Below are 17619 nucleotides of genomic sequence, written 5' to 3'. Positions count from 1 at the left end.
ATTCTCTCTTTTTTTTTTTTTTTTTTTTTTTTTTTGAGACGGAGTCTCACGCTGTTGCCCAGGCTGGAGTGCAGTGGCGCGATCTCGGCTCACTGCAAGCTCCGCCTCCCGGGTTCCCGCCATTCTCCTGCCTCAGCCTCCTGAGTAGCTGGGACTACAGGCGCCCGCCACCGCGCCCGGCTAATTTTTTGTATTTTTAGTAGAGACGGGGTTTCACTGTGGTCTCGATCTCCTGACCTTGTGATCCGCCCGCCTCGGCCTCCCAAAGTGCTGGGATTACAGGCTTGAGCCACCGCGCCCGGCCATGTTTTAAATTCTCTTAGGTATATACCTACTAGTAGAGTTGCTGGGTCATATGGTAACTCTATGTTTAACTAGTTGAGGAACTGGCAAAGTGTTTTCCACACAGCTGCACCATTTTACGTTTCCACCAGCAGTACCTGAGGTTTCCAATTTCTCTACATGCTGGCCAACGCAGGTACATTTCTATTTTTAAAAAAGTTATAACTACCCTAGTTGGTATGAAGTGGTATCTTATTATGGTTTTGATTTGCATTTCACTAGGGCTAATGATGTTGAGAATCTTTTTATGTGCTCATCGCCATTTGTATATTTTCTTTGGAAATGTCTATTCAAATCCTTTGCCCATGTTTAAATTAAATTATGTGTCTTTTGTTATTGAGTTCTAAAAGTTTTTTTTTTCTTTTTGATATTATGAATTCTAGACCTTACTAGATATGTGATTGGAAAATATTTTCTCTGGCCGGGCATGGTGGCTCACACCTGTAATCCCAGCACTTTGGGAGGCTGAGGCGGGCGGATCATGAGGTCAGGAGATCGAGACCATCCTGGCTAACATAGTGAAACCCCATCTCTACTAAAAATACAAAAAAAAAAAAAAAAAATTAAGCGGGTGTTGTGGCAGGTGCCTGTAGTCCCAGCTACTCTGGAGGCTGAGGCAGGAGAATTGCTTGAACCTAGGAGGCGGAGGTTGCAGTGAGCCAAGGATTGCGCCACTGCACTCCAGCCTGGGCGACAGAGCAAGACTCCGTCTCAAAAAAAAAAAAAAAAAAAAAAAAGGTTTCACATTTTGATGAAGTTCACTTTATCCACTGTTTCTTTTGTTGCCTGTGCTTTTGGCGTCATATTTAAGAAACTGTTGCCAAATCCAAACTCATACAGATTTTCACTTATCTTTTCCTCCAAGAGTTTTATAGTTTTTAACTCTTAAATTTAGTTCTTTGATTTATTTTGAGTTAAATTTTTTATCTGGTTTTAGGTAGGGGTCCAACTTCATTCTTGTACTTGTCCTAGCACTGCTTCTTGAAAAGACTATTATTTTCACATAGAATGGTCTTGGCACCATTGTTGAAATTAATTGACCATAGATGTATGGGTTGATTTCTGGACTCTAAATTGTATTCCATTGATCTAGATGTCCGTCTTTAGGTTAATACCACGGTTTTGATTACTGTAGCTTTATAGTAAGTTTCAAAATTGTGACTTCAACTTTGTTCTTCTTTTTCAAAATTATTTTGGCTATTCTGTGCCCCTTGCATTTGCATATGAATTTTAGGATCAGTGTGTCCATTTATGCAAAAAAGAAGGCAGTTAGAATTTTGATGGAGATTGCATAGAATCTGTAGATGAAATTGGGGAATATTGGTACCTTCAGTCCATGAACACAGATGTCTTTCCATTTATTCAGGATTTCTTTAATGTCTTTCAACAATGTTTTGTAGTTTTCAATGTATAAGTCTTGAACTTTCTTTGTTAAATGTATACCAAGGTTTTTTGTTTGTTTGTTTGTTTGTTTGTTTTCTTGAGGCAGAGTCTCACTCTGTTGCCCAGGCTGGAGTGCAGTGGCCCAGTCTCGACTCACTGCAGCCTCCGCCTCCCAAGTTCAAGCGATTCTCCAGCCTCAGCCTCCCGAGTAGCAGGGATTACAGGTGCCTGCCACCATGCCTGGATAATTTTTTGTATTTTAGTAGAGATAGGGTTTTATCATGTTGGCCAGTCTGGTCTCGAACTCCTGACCTCAGGTGATCCACCTACCTTGGCCTCCCAAAATGTTGGGATTACAGGTGTGAGCCACCGCACCTGACCAATGTATACCTAAGTTTTATTCTTTTTGATACTATTGTAAATTGAGTTGTTTTTCCTAATTTTTTTTTTTTTTTTTTTTTTTTGAGATGGAGTCTCACTCTTGTCACCCAGGCTGGAGTGCAATGGCACAGTCCCTACTCACCACAACCTCTACCTCCTGGGTTCAAGTGGTTCTCCTGCCTCAACCTCCGGAGTAGCTGGGACTACAGGCTGCGCCACCACACCCTGCTAATTTTGTGTTTTTAGTAGAGATGGGGTTTTACCATCATGGTTAGGCTGATCTCAAACTCCTGACCTCAGGTGATCCACCTGACTCGGCCTCCCAAAGTGCTGGGATTACAACCGTGAGCCACCGTGCCCAGCCCCTAATTTCATTTTCTTTCTTTTTTCTTTTCTTTTCTTTCTTTTTATTTTTCTTTCTTTCTTTTTTTTTTTTTTGGAGGCAGTGTATCGTTCTGTCACCCAGACTGGAGTGCAATGGTGCAATCTTGGCTCACTGCAACCTGCACTTCCCGGGTTCAAGTGATCCTCCCACTTCAGCCTCCCAAGTAGCTGGGACCACAGGCGCGTGCCACCATGCCTGCCTACTTTTTGCATTTTTTTGAAGAGATGGGGTTTTGCCATGTTGCCCAGGCTGGTCCAGAACTCCTGGGCTCAAGTGATCCACCCGCCTTGGACTCTCAAAATGATTACAGGTGTGAGCCACCGCACCCAGCCCCGAATTTCATTTTCAAGTTATTCATTGCCCATGTAGCAGTTGACATTTGAAGGAGGCAGTTGTTTTCTCCAGAGTTGGAAGGTGGTGCCTTAAGGTGTAGGCGTGTTGCTATGACACCCTGTGGGCCGTTGCTGGGGCTCTCTTGTGACTTTTCTGAAGTCACAGATGGAGAGTTTGACTCTGTAACACAAAGGGAAACATGTCTGACTAATCTTTCCCACACTCCCTTTGCTTCTGATGGCTCCCTCAGCTAGGAGGAGGAGAGGAAGAGAGTGTGTTGGTGGGGCCTAACCCTTTCTTACAGGTGCTTCCTCTGACCCTTTTCTTCTGCAGGGTATTTTTGGGCAGCTACTGAAGGGACAGGCACTCCCAAAGGGCAAGGGCTGTGGCAGCCTTCTCTTTTACCCATAAGTTGGCCAGAATTGATGCTGTCTACTTTATTTATTTATTTATTTATTTATTTTTTTTTTTTTTATTTTTATTTTTTTTTTTTTTGGGAGACGGAGCCTCCCTCTGTCACCCAGGCTGGAGTTCTGTCACCCAGGCTGGAGTGCAGTGGCGTGATCTTGGTTCACTGCAACCTCTGCCTCAGCCTTGGGTTCGGGTTCAAGCAATTCTCATGCCTCAGCCTCCCAAGTAGCTGGGACACCAGGCACGCACCACCATCCCTGGTTAATTGTTTTGTATTTATAGTAGAGATGGGGTTTCGTCATGTTGGCCAGACTGGTCTTGAACTCTTGGCCTCAAGTGATCTGCCCACCTCAGCCTTTCATTGTGCTAGGATTACAAGTGTGAGCCACTGCACCCGGCCTGATGCTCCCTACTTTGATGGGCATAGAGGAATGTTGCAGACGACAGGCATAGGCAGGGTCCTGGTGGCTGGTGATGTCAGAGAAGCCTGGGGAGGGAGTCCAAGGATCAATCAGTTGGTGAAAATCTGAAGGAGTGGAGGATAATTCGAGTAAATCTGTGCTGCCTGGCCTGCGTCCAAGGCTGTCTGTCTGCTCAGCTACTTGCTCGCTGCCCAGTTACTCATGCTCTGTGGGTTTGTTTCCACTGTCACATGGGGGTGCGGATGCTGGCCTCATAGGGAGGGTGTGAGCAGCCATGTTTGGTAACTCGGGTGAATGCCCTGCAAGGACCTGATGCAGAAGAGGTGCCAGTCAGTGTTCACCGGAGTATGACTTGATCACCAGCAACTTCCTTCTTGACTGGGATAGGGCAGCATGAGAGCTCAGAGTTCCTTAAGTGGGGCTGTGCTCAGAATGGGAAGGAAAGAGTGAAGAAATCCACTAGGAAGAAGTGTGTGGGAGGCGTGTGGGACAAATCTCACCTTTATGAGAGCTCAGCTAGTCAATGGGAGCTTTAGGATGAACGGTGTGGGTGCTTCTTGGGCAGAGGAGACCCCATCATATTTTCATACCAAAGGAATGGGGTGGGCTGGATGGGGAGAGCTGCAAGAAGCAGGATGTTACAAGTTTGTGTGGTTTTGTTTGTTTGTCTTGTTTTGTCTTCTGAGACAGGGTCTGGCTCTGTCACCCAGGCTACAGTGTAGTGGTGTGATCATAGCTCACTATAGCCTCGAACTCCTCACCTCAGGCAATCCTCCCACCTCAGCCTCCCGAGTAGCTGGAACTACAGGTGCATGCCATGATGCCCAGCTAGTTTTTGCATTTTTAGTAGGGACAGGGTTTCACCGGGTTGTCCAGGCTGGTCTTGAACTCCTGGGCTCAAAGCGATCTGCCCGCCTCAGTCCCCCAAAATGCTGGGATTACAGGCATGAGCCACCATGCCCGGCAATTATACATTTTAAATATTAATATAATAATGAGATTAATCTATAATGCTTCTATGTCAAGGTCTCACCCAGAACCATACAGGGATTAATTTCCAAGAAATATGGTTTCATCTTAGCTAAGTTGAGAGGGTGAAAGCCATCACAAAGATTGATTCCAAACCTTCCTGGGGTTAAAAGAACACTCGTCCACGAGGGGAACAGTTTTATTGTCTCAAGTGGGCAGTGTATGACCGTGATCTGTGATTACTGTCTCAGGAAGGCTAACCTTATTTATTTGCCAGATTTGAGGCTAGGAAGCCAGACTTGGGCCTGCGTACATCTATATAGTTCTCAGTTTCGTACACTGTTCCCTTAAATGTTTCAAACTACATTTATAAATTTAATAGTTCTGGCTGGGTGTGGTGGCTCATGCCTGTGATCTCAGCACTTTGGGAGGCTGAGGCAGGTGGATCATGAGGTCAGGAGTTTGAGACCAGCCTGGCCAACAGGGTGAAACCCTGTATCTACTAAAAATACAAAAATTAGCCGGGCGTGGTGATGTGTGCCTGTAGTCCCAGCTACTCAGGAGGCTGAGTCAGGAGAATGGCTTGAACCCGGGAGGCAGAGACTGCAGTGAGCCAAGATCGTGCCACTGCACTCCAGCCTGGGTGACAGAGCAAGACTCCATCTCAATTAAATAAATAAATAAATAAATAAATACATTTAATAGTTCTGAGTTTGTCTAAGTCTATACCCTTTTTAAAAATTAATTTTTTTTCATGTTGACAACGAATCAAAAGAAGAGTCCATATGCTTTTGATGGGTTTAGATTTGCAACCTGCCTCCTGGGTCCAAATTTTACCCCCACTAGAGTATCTGGAAGTCTGGAATCTCCACCCTCAACTGCAGCCCTTCTTGGTGCCTCTTCCCTTTGTCCTGACGACTGGATCTTTTCTTTATTCTTTCTGTCCGAGTGGGTCACCACTCTATAGCCATATGCATACCTCCGCGGGGCTCTGCTCACAACCCTGAAATCATGCTCATGCTCGTGAGCACTGGACAGGAGCCTGCACGGCCTCAGGAGGAACTCCAGGGAGTGCAGAACAGAAGCGCACGCCATGTTCACGCAGGGTCAGGATCTTACCCATCCCGGGCAGAGATTTTCCCCCCGGAGGAGGGATTACAGGTGCACATGCAGGCACCTGTAATCCCAGCGACTTAGGGTCACCTCTAGGGGAGGGACTGAAGCCAGCAAGAACCATACATAAACTCTGTCCTAAAAGGAGCTGGTGAAGCTCCCTGGGGAAGGGGTAAAAGGGCCCTGTGGGCCAGTTGCGTAACTGGGACCTTCAAGCTGTGGCTCCCTGCCCAGGGAGCCTCTGCTGTCCAGTCATGCTTGATTCGAATGGAGGCAGGTGCGCGTCGTCCCATCTGTCTGGGCTTTGGGTGCCCCCTTGTGGCAGAATAGTGATTTCGTACTTCACACTGTCTCAACACAGCCCTCTCAGGAGCCCAATTCCGGCTTCAAGGCTGTTACTCTGAAGCTACATTTATCGCAGCACTGTTTATGAGAGCAGGGATGTGACATCAACCTAAGGGCCCATCAATGGATGACTGCATAAAGAAAGTGTGGCATATTTATACCATGGAATACTACTCAGCCATTAAAAAGAATGAAATTACATCTTTTGCAGCAATATGGATGGAACTAGAGGCCATTACCTTAAGTAAAATAATTCAGAGACAGAGTCAAATACTGCATGTTCTCATTTATAAGTGGGAGCTAAATAATGTGTGTGCATGGACACAGAGTATGCAATAGTAGACACTGGAGACTTGGAAAGGTGGGAGAGTGGGAGGTGGGTGAGGGATGAGAAATTACCCAATGGGTACAATGTACACTATTCAGATCGTGGTTATACTAAAAGCCCAGACTCCACCACGACTCAACATATCCATGTAACAAAACTGCACTGTACCCGCTACATCTATAAAAATAAAACAAAATGGGATTCTAATAGAAAAAAAAAGGACATAAGGGCAGAGGTGCCAGGCGTCTGGTATACTCCCAGGGCTTCTCTGTGTCTGCACAGCAGGCTGGGTTTCAACAAGTTCAAAGAATTTGAGGAACCCCCTAAGGGAGGGCCACTGGTGGGGACAGAGAGGTGATCCCAAGGATTCCTATCTGTGACTTGAGGAATCTATCTTTAATATAACCTAAAAGAATGTACCAAAGGCCGGCACGGTGGCTCACACCTGTAATCCAAGCACTTTGGAGGCTGAGGTTGGCAGACCACGAAGTCAAGAGATTGAGACCATCCTGGCCAACATGGTGAAACTCCATCTTTACTAAAAATACAAAAATTAGGCCGGGCGCAGTGGTTCAAGCCTGTAATCCCAGCACTTTGGGAGGCCGAGGCGGGCGGATCAGGAGGTCAGGAGATCGAGACTATCCTGGCTAACATGGTGAAACCCCGTCTCTACTAAAAATACAAAAAACTAGCCGGGCGTGGTGGCGGGCGCTTGTAGTCTCAGCTACTTGGGAGGCTGAGGCGGGAGAATGGCGTGAACCCGGGAGGCGGAGCTTGCAGTGAGCCGAGATCACGCCACTGCACTCCAGCCTGGGAGACACAGCGAGACTCCGTCTCAAAAAAAAAAAAAAAAAAAAATACAAAAATTAGCTGGGTGTGGTGCCAGGCACCTGTAGTCCCAGCTACTCAGGAGGCTGAGGCAGGAGAATCTCTTGAACCTGGGAGGCAGAGGTTGCAGTGAGCCAAGATCACAGCACTGCACTCCAGCCTGGGTGATAGAGCGAGACTCCATCTCAAAAAAAAAAAAAAAAAAAAAGGCCGGGCGCGGTGGCTCAAGCCTGTAATCCCAGCACTTTGGGAGGCCGAGACGGGCGGATCACAAGGTCAGGAGATCGAGAGGCCATCCCGGCTAACACGGTGAAACCCCGTCTCTACTAAAAAATACAAAAAAACTAGCCGGGCGAGGTGGCGGGCGCCTGTAGTCCCAGCTACTCGGGAGGCTGAGGCAGGAGAATGGCGTAAACCCGGGAGGCGGAGCTTGCAGTGAGCTGAGATCCGGCCACTGCACTCCAGCCTGGGTGACAGAGCAAGACTCTGTCTCAAAAAAAAAAAAAAAAAAAGAAAGAAAGAAAAAAAGAAAGTAAAAAGAATGCACCAAAGAATGACCTGATCTTGTTTTCTTTTTGAAATTAAAATAGGGGCCGGGGGCGGTGGCTCATGCTTGTAATCCCAGCACTTTGGGAGGCTGAGGCGTGCAGATCACGAGGTCAGGAGATTGAGACCACCCTGACCAACATGGTGAAACCCCGTCTCTACTAAAAATACAAAAATTAGCTGGGTGTGGTGGCGGGCACCTGTAGTCCTAGCTACTTGGGAGGCTGAGGCAGGAGAATCGCTTAAACCCAGAAGGCAGAGGTTGCAGTGAGCCGAGATCATGGCATTGCACTCCAGCCTGGGCAGCAGAGCAAGAATCTGTCTCAAAAATAAATAAATAAATAAATAAATAAATAAATAAATAAATAAATAAAATTAAAAAATTAAAATAGGGACAGGGTCTTGCTATGTTGCCCATACTGGTCTCAAACTCCTCTGGCCTCAAACAATCTTCCCGCCTCAGCCTCCCAAAGTTCTAGGGTTACATGAGTGAGCCACCATGACTGGTTATGATCTGAACTTTTAGCTCCTGTGGCTAGGTGCAGTGGCTCACGCCTGTAATTTCAGCACTTTGGGAGGCCAAGGTGGGTGGATTACCTGAGGTCAGGAGTTCAAGACCAGTCTGACCAACATGGTGAAAACTTGCTTCTACTAAAAATTAGCTGGGTGTGGTGGCGGGCGCCTGTAGTCCCAGCTACTTGGGAGGCTGAGGCAGGAGGATCACTTGAATTCAGTAGGCAGAGGTTGTGGTTAGCCAAGATCATACCACTGTACCGCACTTCAACCTAGGTGACAGAGTGAAACTCCATCTCAAAAAAAAAAAAAAAAAAAAGCTTCTGTACTTAGTAGCCTATTTTAGCCCAGGCTCTAGACCAGTGGCTTTTATTTAACTTTTTTGGGATCAAGGGGCTCCTTTGAGAATCTTAGGAATGATGTTGACCTTGTGTTAGAAAAATGCACATGCTGGCGAGGCGCAGTGGCTCACGCTTGTAATCTCAGCAATTTGGGAGGCTGAGACGGGAGGATCACCTGAGGTCAGGAGTTTGAGACAAGCCTGGCCATTATGGTGAAACCCCATCTCTACTAAAAATGCAAACAACAAAAAAAAAAAAAGAAGAAAAAAGAAAAAAAAAGAAAAGAAAGGAGGCCGGGCGCAGTGGCTCACACCTCTAATCTCAGGACTTTGGGAGGCCGAGGCAGGCAGGAGATCAAGACCATCCTGGCTAACATGGTGAAACTCCGTCTCTACTAAAAATATATTTAAAAAAAAAAAAAAAAAAACTAGCTGGGCGTGGTGGCGGGCACCTGTAGTCCCATTCGGGAGGCTGAGGCAGGAGAATGGCGTGAACCCGGGAGGCGGAGCTTGCAGTGAGCCGAGATCACACCACTGCACTCCAGCCTGGGCAACAGAGCGAGACTCTGTATAAGAAAAAAAAATTAGCTGAGTGTAGTGGCGGGTGCCTGTAATTCCAACTACTTGGGAGGCTGAGACAGGTGAATCACTTGAACCCAGGAGGCAGAGGTTGCAGTGAGCAGAGATCGCACCACTGAACTCCAGCCTGGGTGACAGAGTAAGACTCTGTCTCAAAAAAAAAAAAAGAAAAAGAAAAATGCACATGCAGGCTGGGTGTGGAGGCTCACACCTGTACTCCCAGCACTTTGGGAGGCTGAGGCAGGCGGATCACTTGAGACCAGGAGTTTGAGACCAGCCTGGCCAACATGGTAAAAACCCATCTCTACTAAAAGTACAAAAATAAGCTGGGCATAGTGGCAGGCACTTGTAATCCCAGATACTGGGGAAGCTGAGGCAGGAGAATTGCTTGAACCCAGGAGGCAGAGGTTGCAGTGAGCAGAGATCGCGCCACTGCACTCCAGCCTGGGCAACAGAGCGAGACTCCATCCCCACCCCCCCATCCCACCCCCCCAAAAAAAGCACATGCATACAATATTGTGAATAGAATTTTAAGGAGTTTGTGAACTTTGGGGATGCAGGAGCCCATAGGGTTTGTAAAAGCTCCACTTCTAGATCTCTGGTCCTATTAGTTTCTCAGGGGCTTGAAGCCCTCAAATAGAATTGCTGCTCTCTGAGGAGGCTGACAGTGTCCACTTAAGGACAGCTTCTCTGGAGAGGAGGAAAGGACACAGGGTAAAATTTCTTCTTATGAGAGAAGTAACGTTAGCGTTAGCCTCAGAGATGCGTAAAGAGTTGCCTTGTGTCAAGAAACAGACGTTCCTTTTTTGAAAATATCCGAGAAAGACAAATAACAGAGATGGATAATTTACATAATTTCAAGACAGAGATTGTCTCCAAATTGCCTAATTTGAGGGATCTGAATGAGATGAAAGACAAGACATTCTCTGGAAGGATTTCCTAAAGCAATTCTTCTTAAACTCTATTTTTGGTTGATCTCAGATGGTCTCTGAAAGTTTCCAGAATCAAGGCAAAACATTTAAGAGGTTCCAAAAACTCATACCAAACTGCTTCTAGAAGAAAACTTAAACAAATTGATTCATGTTCTTTCAAGACACACCTTTAAAGGGATTTTCTTTTGGTGGGTACTGCTTATTTACTTGACTAATATTTACTTAATGCATACTGGAAAAGAGTATTTCAGAGTTGGCAGGAACTTCAGGCATCTTTTATTCTGATTCCTTTATTCTCAGACAAGCAACATGAGAACCAGAGAGGAAAACTGTCCCTCATTCATTCATTCAACAAGTTTATCAATCACTTCCTATGTGTTAGGAACTGGGCTTTGTATAAGAAATAAAAGAGGGCTGGACGCGGTGGCTCATGCCTGTAATCCCAGCACTTTGGGAGGCGGAGGCAGGTGGATCACAAGGTCAGGAGTTGGAGACCAGCCTGACCAACACGATGAAATCCTGTCTCTACTGAAAATACAAAAATTAGCCAGGCGTGGTGGTGCATGCCTGTAATCCCAGCTACTCAGGAGGCTGAGGCAGGAGAATCCCTTGAACCCGGGAGGTGGAGGTTGCAGTGAGCTGAGATCACACCACTGCACTCCAGCCTGGGCAACAGAGTGACACTCTATCTCAAAAAAAGAAAAAAAAAAGGAAAAGAAATAAAAGATGAAAATACGTTGAGGATAATCTCATGAGGTAAGGAGATATGTAAGGGGAAAACCACAATTCCTATTTTTTTTTTTTTTCTGAGATGAGGGTCTCACTCTGTCACCCAGGCTAGAGTACAGTGGCAAGATCTTGGCTCACTGCATCCTCTGCCTCCTGGGCTCAAGTGATTCTCCCACTTCAGCTTTCTGAGTAGCTGGGACCAAGTGCACCACCATGCCTGGCTAATTTTTTGTATTTTTGGTAGAGACAGGGTTCTGCCATGTTGCCCAGACTAGTCTCGAACTCCTGGGCTCAAGTGATCTGCCCGTCCCAGCCTCCCGAAGTGCTGGAATTACAAGCATGAGCCACGGCACCTGGCCAAAAGCTACGATTCAAAAAAGATAATTGTTTTAATGGAGGCTGTTTAAAAAGCACTGGAAGCTTACTTAGCAGAGAAACCAGCTAAACCTGCGAGAGTATCTGAGGATGACTTCACAGAGGAGGTAGTGTTTGAGCTGTGGCTTGATGGGTGAGGAGAGGTTTGCTGGGTGGGCCAGCGTGTTTGTTCCAGGCTATGGAAATAGTATGCAGGTTGGTCAGGCCCAAGCCAAGGGATGCGTGGGGTCTGGAATCTAGCCTCAATAGGGGGAAGTGGCACCTTTTCCTAATTTCCACAAAGGCACAGTATGGCTACCAGTCTTGAGATGTGGGCGAGGGCGTGGAAATGTAAAAAAGTAAGGTGTGTTCTGGGATCTAGTAGTTCTTGAGAAGCACGAGTTCAGAATTGCTGAAGAACAGAGTGAGAGGTGATGAGTTTGCACAGGTAATGGGGCCAGATCATGAAAGGCTCTTCTATGACTGTGTGTAGTGGGAAAGCTGGGAATGGAACCTGGATGCCTTTCTTCCTGACCATTACTCTTCCTGCAGCACCAACTGCCCCTGGCCTGGACACTGAGCTCTGTGCTGGGTGCTGGGCAGGATGCGGGGAGGAATATGCTCTGGCCTTGCCCTCGAGGGTTCATAATTAGGGGTTTATAATATGCAAGACCCATGGATTAATAGTGATAATAGAGTAGAATGTGGTAAGTAGGCCGGGCGCGGTGGCTCAAGCCTGTAATTCCAGCACTTTGGGAGGCCGAGACGGGTGGACCATGAGGTCACGAGAGGTCGCGAGGTCAAGACCATCCTGGCTAACACGGTGAAACCCCGTCTCTACTAAAAATACAAAAATTTAGCTGGGCGAGGTGGTGGGCGCCTGTAGTCCCAGCTACTCGGGAGGCTGAGGCAGGAGAATGGCGTAAACCCGGGAGGCGGAGCTTGCAGTGAGCCGAGATCCGGCCACTGCACTCCAGCCTGGGCGACTGAGCGAGACTCCATCTCAAAAAAAAAAAAAAAAAAAGAATGTGGTAAGTAGCCAAATAGAGGGACAAGAAGGAGTACTGGGCACACACAGTACCCAGAAGTGGTGTGCTCAAGGCCACACGCCATAAGCCAGGAATTCAAGATTCAGGTCTGTCTGGCTTCAAAGTCAATGTTCTCATAGGTTTCAAAGGCTTTAAAAGTGCTCACACTCTTTGACTTAGCAATTCCACTTCTAGGAGTCTATGCTAAGGAAATAAAATGTGTACAAAGATTTAGTTATGAGGATGGTCTGTGAATTTTTTTTTTTTTTTTTTTTTTGAGACAGAGTCTCACTTTGTCACCCAGACTTGAGTGTAGTGGCGTGATTTCAGCTCACTGCAACTTCTGCCTCCCGGGCTCAAGGGATCCTCCTGCCTCAGCCTCCTTACAGGGATCCTAAGGGATCCCTGCCTTACAGGTATGCGCCACCACGCCCAGCTAATTTTCTGTATTTTTAGTAGAGACGGGATTTCACCATGTTGGCCAGACTGGTCTCGAACTCTCGACCTCCAGTGATCCGCCTGCCTCGGCCTCCCAAAGTGGTGGGATTACAGGCTTGAGCCACCATGCCCTGAAGGGGTGGCCTACCCCTCCACACCTGTGGGCGTTTCTCATTAGGTGGAACAAGAGACTTGAGAAAAGAAATGAGACACAGAGACAAAGTATAGAGAAAGAAAAAGTGGGCCCAGGGGACCGGCAGGATAATAGGATCATTATAGGGAGAAAGTCAGCAGTAAGACATATGAATAAAGTTCTCTGTGACATGAATAAGTTTGAGGAAAAGTGCTGTGCCTTGATATGCATATGTAAATATCTCCATAAACCTTTTTAGTGCATAAAGAGCAGCACTGCGCTAGCAAGTCCCGCCTTTCGCCCTAAGGCGGTTTTCTCCTTTCTCAGTAAACAGAACATACAATCGGGTTTTATACTGTGATGTTCCATTGCCCAGGGACGGGCAGGAGACAGATGCTTTTCTCTATCTCAACTGCCAACAACCGCCAAAAGGCCTTCTTTCCTCTTGTACTAGCCCTCCTCAGCACAGACCCTTCATGGGTGTCAGGCTGGGGGACGATCAGGTCTTTCCCTTCCCGTGACGCCGTATTTCAGACTATCACATGGGGAGAAACTTGGACAATACCTAGCTTTCCTAGGCAGGGGTCCCTGCGACCTTTGGCAGTGTATGTGTCCCTGGGTACTTGAGATTAAGAGAATGGTGATGACTTTTAACCAGCAAACTGCCTTCAGGCACTTGTTTAACAAAGCACACCCTGCACAGCCCAAAATCCTTTAAACCTTGAGTCACCACAGCACATGTCTCTTGCAAGGACGAGGTTGGGGGTCGGGTCACAGATTAACAGCATCTCAAATACAGAACAAAATGGAGTCTCTTATGTCTACTTCTTTCTATATAGACACAGTAACAGGCTGATCTCTCTTTCTTTTCCCCACAATGCCCAGCCGTGGCTTATTTTTATCTAACTTCTTTTGCCCAACATAATGTTTTTGAGATTCAGCCATGTCATTGCGTGTACCTGTATGTTACTACGGTGGAATATAGTAGGTTACTATTGTATGAATAGACACAATTAGTTTATCCAGTCACCTGTTGATGGACATTTGGGTTGTTTCCAGTTTTTGACTATTATAAATAAAATCTGCTGTGGACATTCTTATACAAGTATTTTGGATATTCGTTTTTCTTTCTTTTGGATGAATACCTAGGAGTCGAATAGCTTGGTCATAGAGTAAGTGTACATTTAGCTTTATAAGCAACTCCTAAAGAGTTTTCCAAAGTAGCTGTAACATTTTAAACTTGCTGTGGTGTTATGATATATATTGGATATCATCCATGCTTGCTCATAACTCCAATAGCCCCTGTTACAGTCTTTTTTTTTTATCATGTTGGGTGCGTTGGGCCTCAGGAGCAGGCCTCTGACCTCCTGTCCTCTTTTCACCTGTTCCAAGGCAGGACTCTAATGTTCCCCCTCCTTTCTGATTGTGGGTCTAAATAGCCTCCAATGAGAGGGACCCACCCTATACCCTGGGAGAAGGAATGCTGATGTCTTGAAGCTTCCACAAAAACCCAAGAGGACTGGGTGCAGAGAGCTTCTGGATAGCTGAGCACGTGGAGGCTGCTGGAGGGTGATGCACCCGGGGAGGGCATGGAAGCTCTATGCCCCTTTTCCCATACCTCGCCCTGTGTATCTCTTCACTTGTACCCTCTGCAATATCCTTTATAATAAACCTGTAAACATAGGTAAGTTCCCTGAGTTCTGTGAGCCGCTCCGGCAAATTAATTGAACCCAAAGAGGGGGTCGTGGGAACCCCAACTTGAAGCCAGTAGATCAGAAGTTCCAGAGGCTTGGGCTTGTGACTGGTGTGGCAGAGGGCAGTCTTGGGGACTAAGCCCTCCATCTGTGGGAGACAGTGTTGGGAAGACAGTGTGGGAACTGAATGAGAGGAGAGCCAGCTGGTGTCTGCCACATGGTGTGCAGGGAACCCCCCGCAACACATTTGGCCTTAGAAGTCTTCTTCTGTGTTAAATGTTGTGGTGTGAGAGTAGAGAAAAAACACAGTTAGAAGGAGTTTCCCCCATACACTTGCTCCAGCAGTTTATGAGCATTCCAGTTGCTCCATATCTTTGCTCATATTTGGTATCGTCAACAACTGGACCTCTGTCATCGTAAAGGAGGATGTTGAGTTTTTTGGTGAAGATGGGTGCCGTGTCGTCTGTTGATAGCAAGAGCATGATGAGGTAGCATTTGGAAGTTTGCATAGAGGAGGTGTGAGCACTCATTGCACGGAGGGAAGGAGCAGGTTGGCCACTGGGAGGTAGCAGGATCTCCAGGCAGTGTTGAGGGCCCGGTAGGACAGTAAACTTGAAGTCACAACATACATTGACCTGTGAGACTGTCCGTGGTACTCAGAGATTCACTGCAAACATGGAGAAGGAAATAGTTCAGTTCATCCAGAAGTGGGATGTTTAAAGTTCAGAAAGGCAAGAGACTTTACCGTGTCAACAAAAGAGTGACAAAAACAGTGGGCTATAGGATGTAAGATGGACAGAAAGGAAGTGAAAATGGAAGGAGCTGATGCCTGCAAAACAAGTAGAGGAGGCAGAGGACTGGCAGTCCTGAGTGAGGGGCTGAGGCATAGTGGGGGTGGTTGAGCAAGAATTGAAGGTTGTGGTCAAAGGGTTTCCACATCTGAAAAGTGGAGGAAATGGTGTGTTGTAATGAGGATTAAAAGTGGGCCAGGCGTGGTGGCTCAAGCCTGTAATCCCAGCACTTTGGGAGGCCGAGACGGGAGGATCACGAGGTCAGGAGATTAAGACCATCTTGGCTGGCCGGGCGCGGTGGCTCAAGCCTGTAATCCCAGCACTTTGGGAGGCCGAGGCGGGTGGATCACGAGGTCAGGAGATCGAGACTATCCTGGCTAACATGGTGAAACCCCGTCTCTACTAAAAATACAAAAAACTAGCCGGGCGTGGTGGCGGGCGCCTGTAGTCTCAGCTACTTGGGAGGCTGAGGCGGGAGAATGGCGTGAACCCGGGAGGCGGAGCTTGCAGTGAGCCAAGATCACGCCACTGCACTCCAGCCTGGGAGACACAGCGAGACTCCGTCTCAAAAAAAAAAAAAAAAAAAAAGACCATCTTGGCTAACACGGGGAAACCTCATCTCTATTAAAAATACAAAAAATTAGCCAGGTGTGGTGGCACGCACCTGTAGTCCCAGCTCCCACCATGTCTGTCTAATTTTTGTGTTTGTAGTAGAGACGGGGTTTCATTATGTTGGCCAGGTTGGTCTTGAACTCCTGACCTCAGCGGATCCCCATGCCTTGGCCTCCCAAAGTGCTGGGATTATAGGGCATGGGCCACCACGCCCAGCCCCAGTAGGCAATTATAGCAAGTTTTTAGTACACAAGATTAATACACAAAAGTCAATTGCTTTCCTATATATCATCAATGAACAAATAGACTTTGAAATTAAACACACAATACCAAGTATATTGGAAGCCTCCCCCCAAAGAAACACTTAGGTATAACAAAATATGTGCAAGATCTATATGAGAGCTGGGTGCAGTGGTTCACACCTGTAATCCCAGCACTTTGGGTGGCCAAGGTGGGTGGATCACCCAAGATTAGTAGTTCTAGACCAGCCTCACCAATATGGTGAAACTCCACCTCTACTAAAAATACAAAAATCAGCTGGGGATTGTGGCATGCACCTGTAGTCCCAGCTACTCAGAAAGCCGAGATAGGAGAATTGCTTGAACCTGGGAGGTGGAGGTTGCAGGGAGCCGAGATCGCACCACTGCACTCCAGCCTGGGTGACAGAGCGAGACTCTGTCTCAAAAAAAGAAAAAAAAAAATCTATATGAGGAAAACTACAAAATTCTGATGAAAGAAATCAAAGGAAATAAATGGAAGGATATTCCATGTTCCTAGAGAAGAAGACTCAATATTGTCAAGATGTCAGTTCTTTCCAACCTGATCTATAGATACAATGCAATCCCAGTAAAAATCTTAGCAAGCTATTTTGTGGATATTGCCAAACCAATTATTGAGTTTACATGGAGAAGCAAAAGATCCAGAATAGCCAACACAATACTGTAGAAGAATGAAATTGGAGCACTGATACTACTGAGTTCTGTATAAAGCTGCGGTAGCAAAGACGATGTGGTGTTAGTGGAAAGAACAGACAAAGGGCTGGGCGCGGTGGCTCACGCTTGTAATCCCAGCACTTTGGGAGGCCGAGGCAGGCAGATCACCTGAGGCCAGGAGTTCGAGACCAGCCTGGCCTACATGGAGAAATCCCGTCTCTACTAAAAATACCAAAAAAAATCAGCCGGGCGTAGTGGCGGGCACCTGTAATCCCAGCTACTTGGGAGGCTGAGGCAGGAGAATCACTTGAACCCAGGAGGTAGAGGTTGCAGTTAGCGGAGATCGTGCCATTGCATTCCAGCCTGGGCAACAAGAGTGAAACTCCACCTCAAAAAAAAAAAAAAAAAAAAAAAAAAATAGACAAAGGAATTAATGGAACAGAATAGAAAGACCATAAGTAGACCCACATAAATATAGTCAACTGATATTTGACACAGGAGCAAAGGCAATACAATGGGGAAAAGATAGTCTTTTCAACAAAATGTACTGGAACAACTGGGCATCCACATGAACAAAAAGATCCAAACGCAGACCTTATGTTCTTCACGAAAATTAATATAAAATGCAAAACTAAAAACACTCCTGAAAGATAACATGGAAAATCTGGATGACTTTGGGTTTTTTAGACATGAAAGGCACAAGCCATAAAGGAAAGAACTGGTAAACTGGATTTCATTAAAATTGAAATTTTCTGGCC

The sequence above is a fragment of the Macaca mulatta genome, chromosome 11 (genome assembly GCF_049350105.2).
Source record: "Macaca mulatta isolate MMU2019108-1 chromosome 11, T2T-MMU8v2.0, whole genome shotgun sequence".
In the NCBI taxonomy this organism is placed as follows: Eukaryota; Metazoa; Chordata; class Mammalia; order Primates; family Cercopithecidae; genus Macaca; species Macaca mulatta.
The sequence above is the reverse complement of the archived record's forward strand: the minus strand, read 5'-3'. Positions refer to the sequence as shown.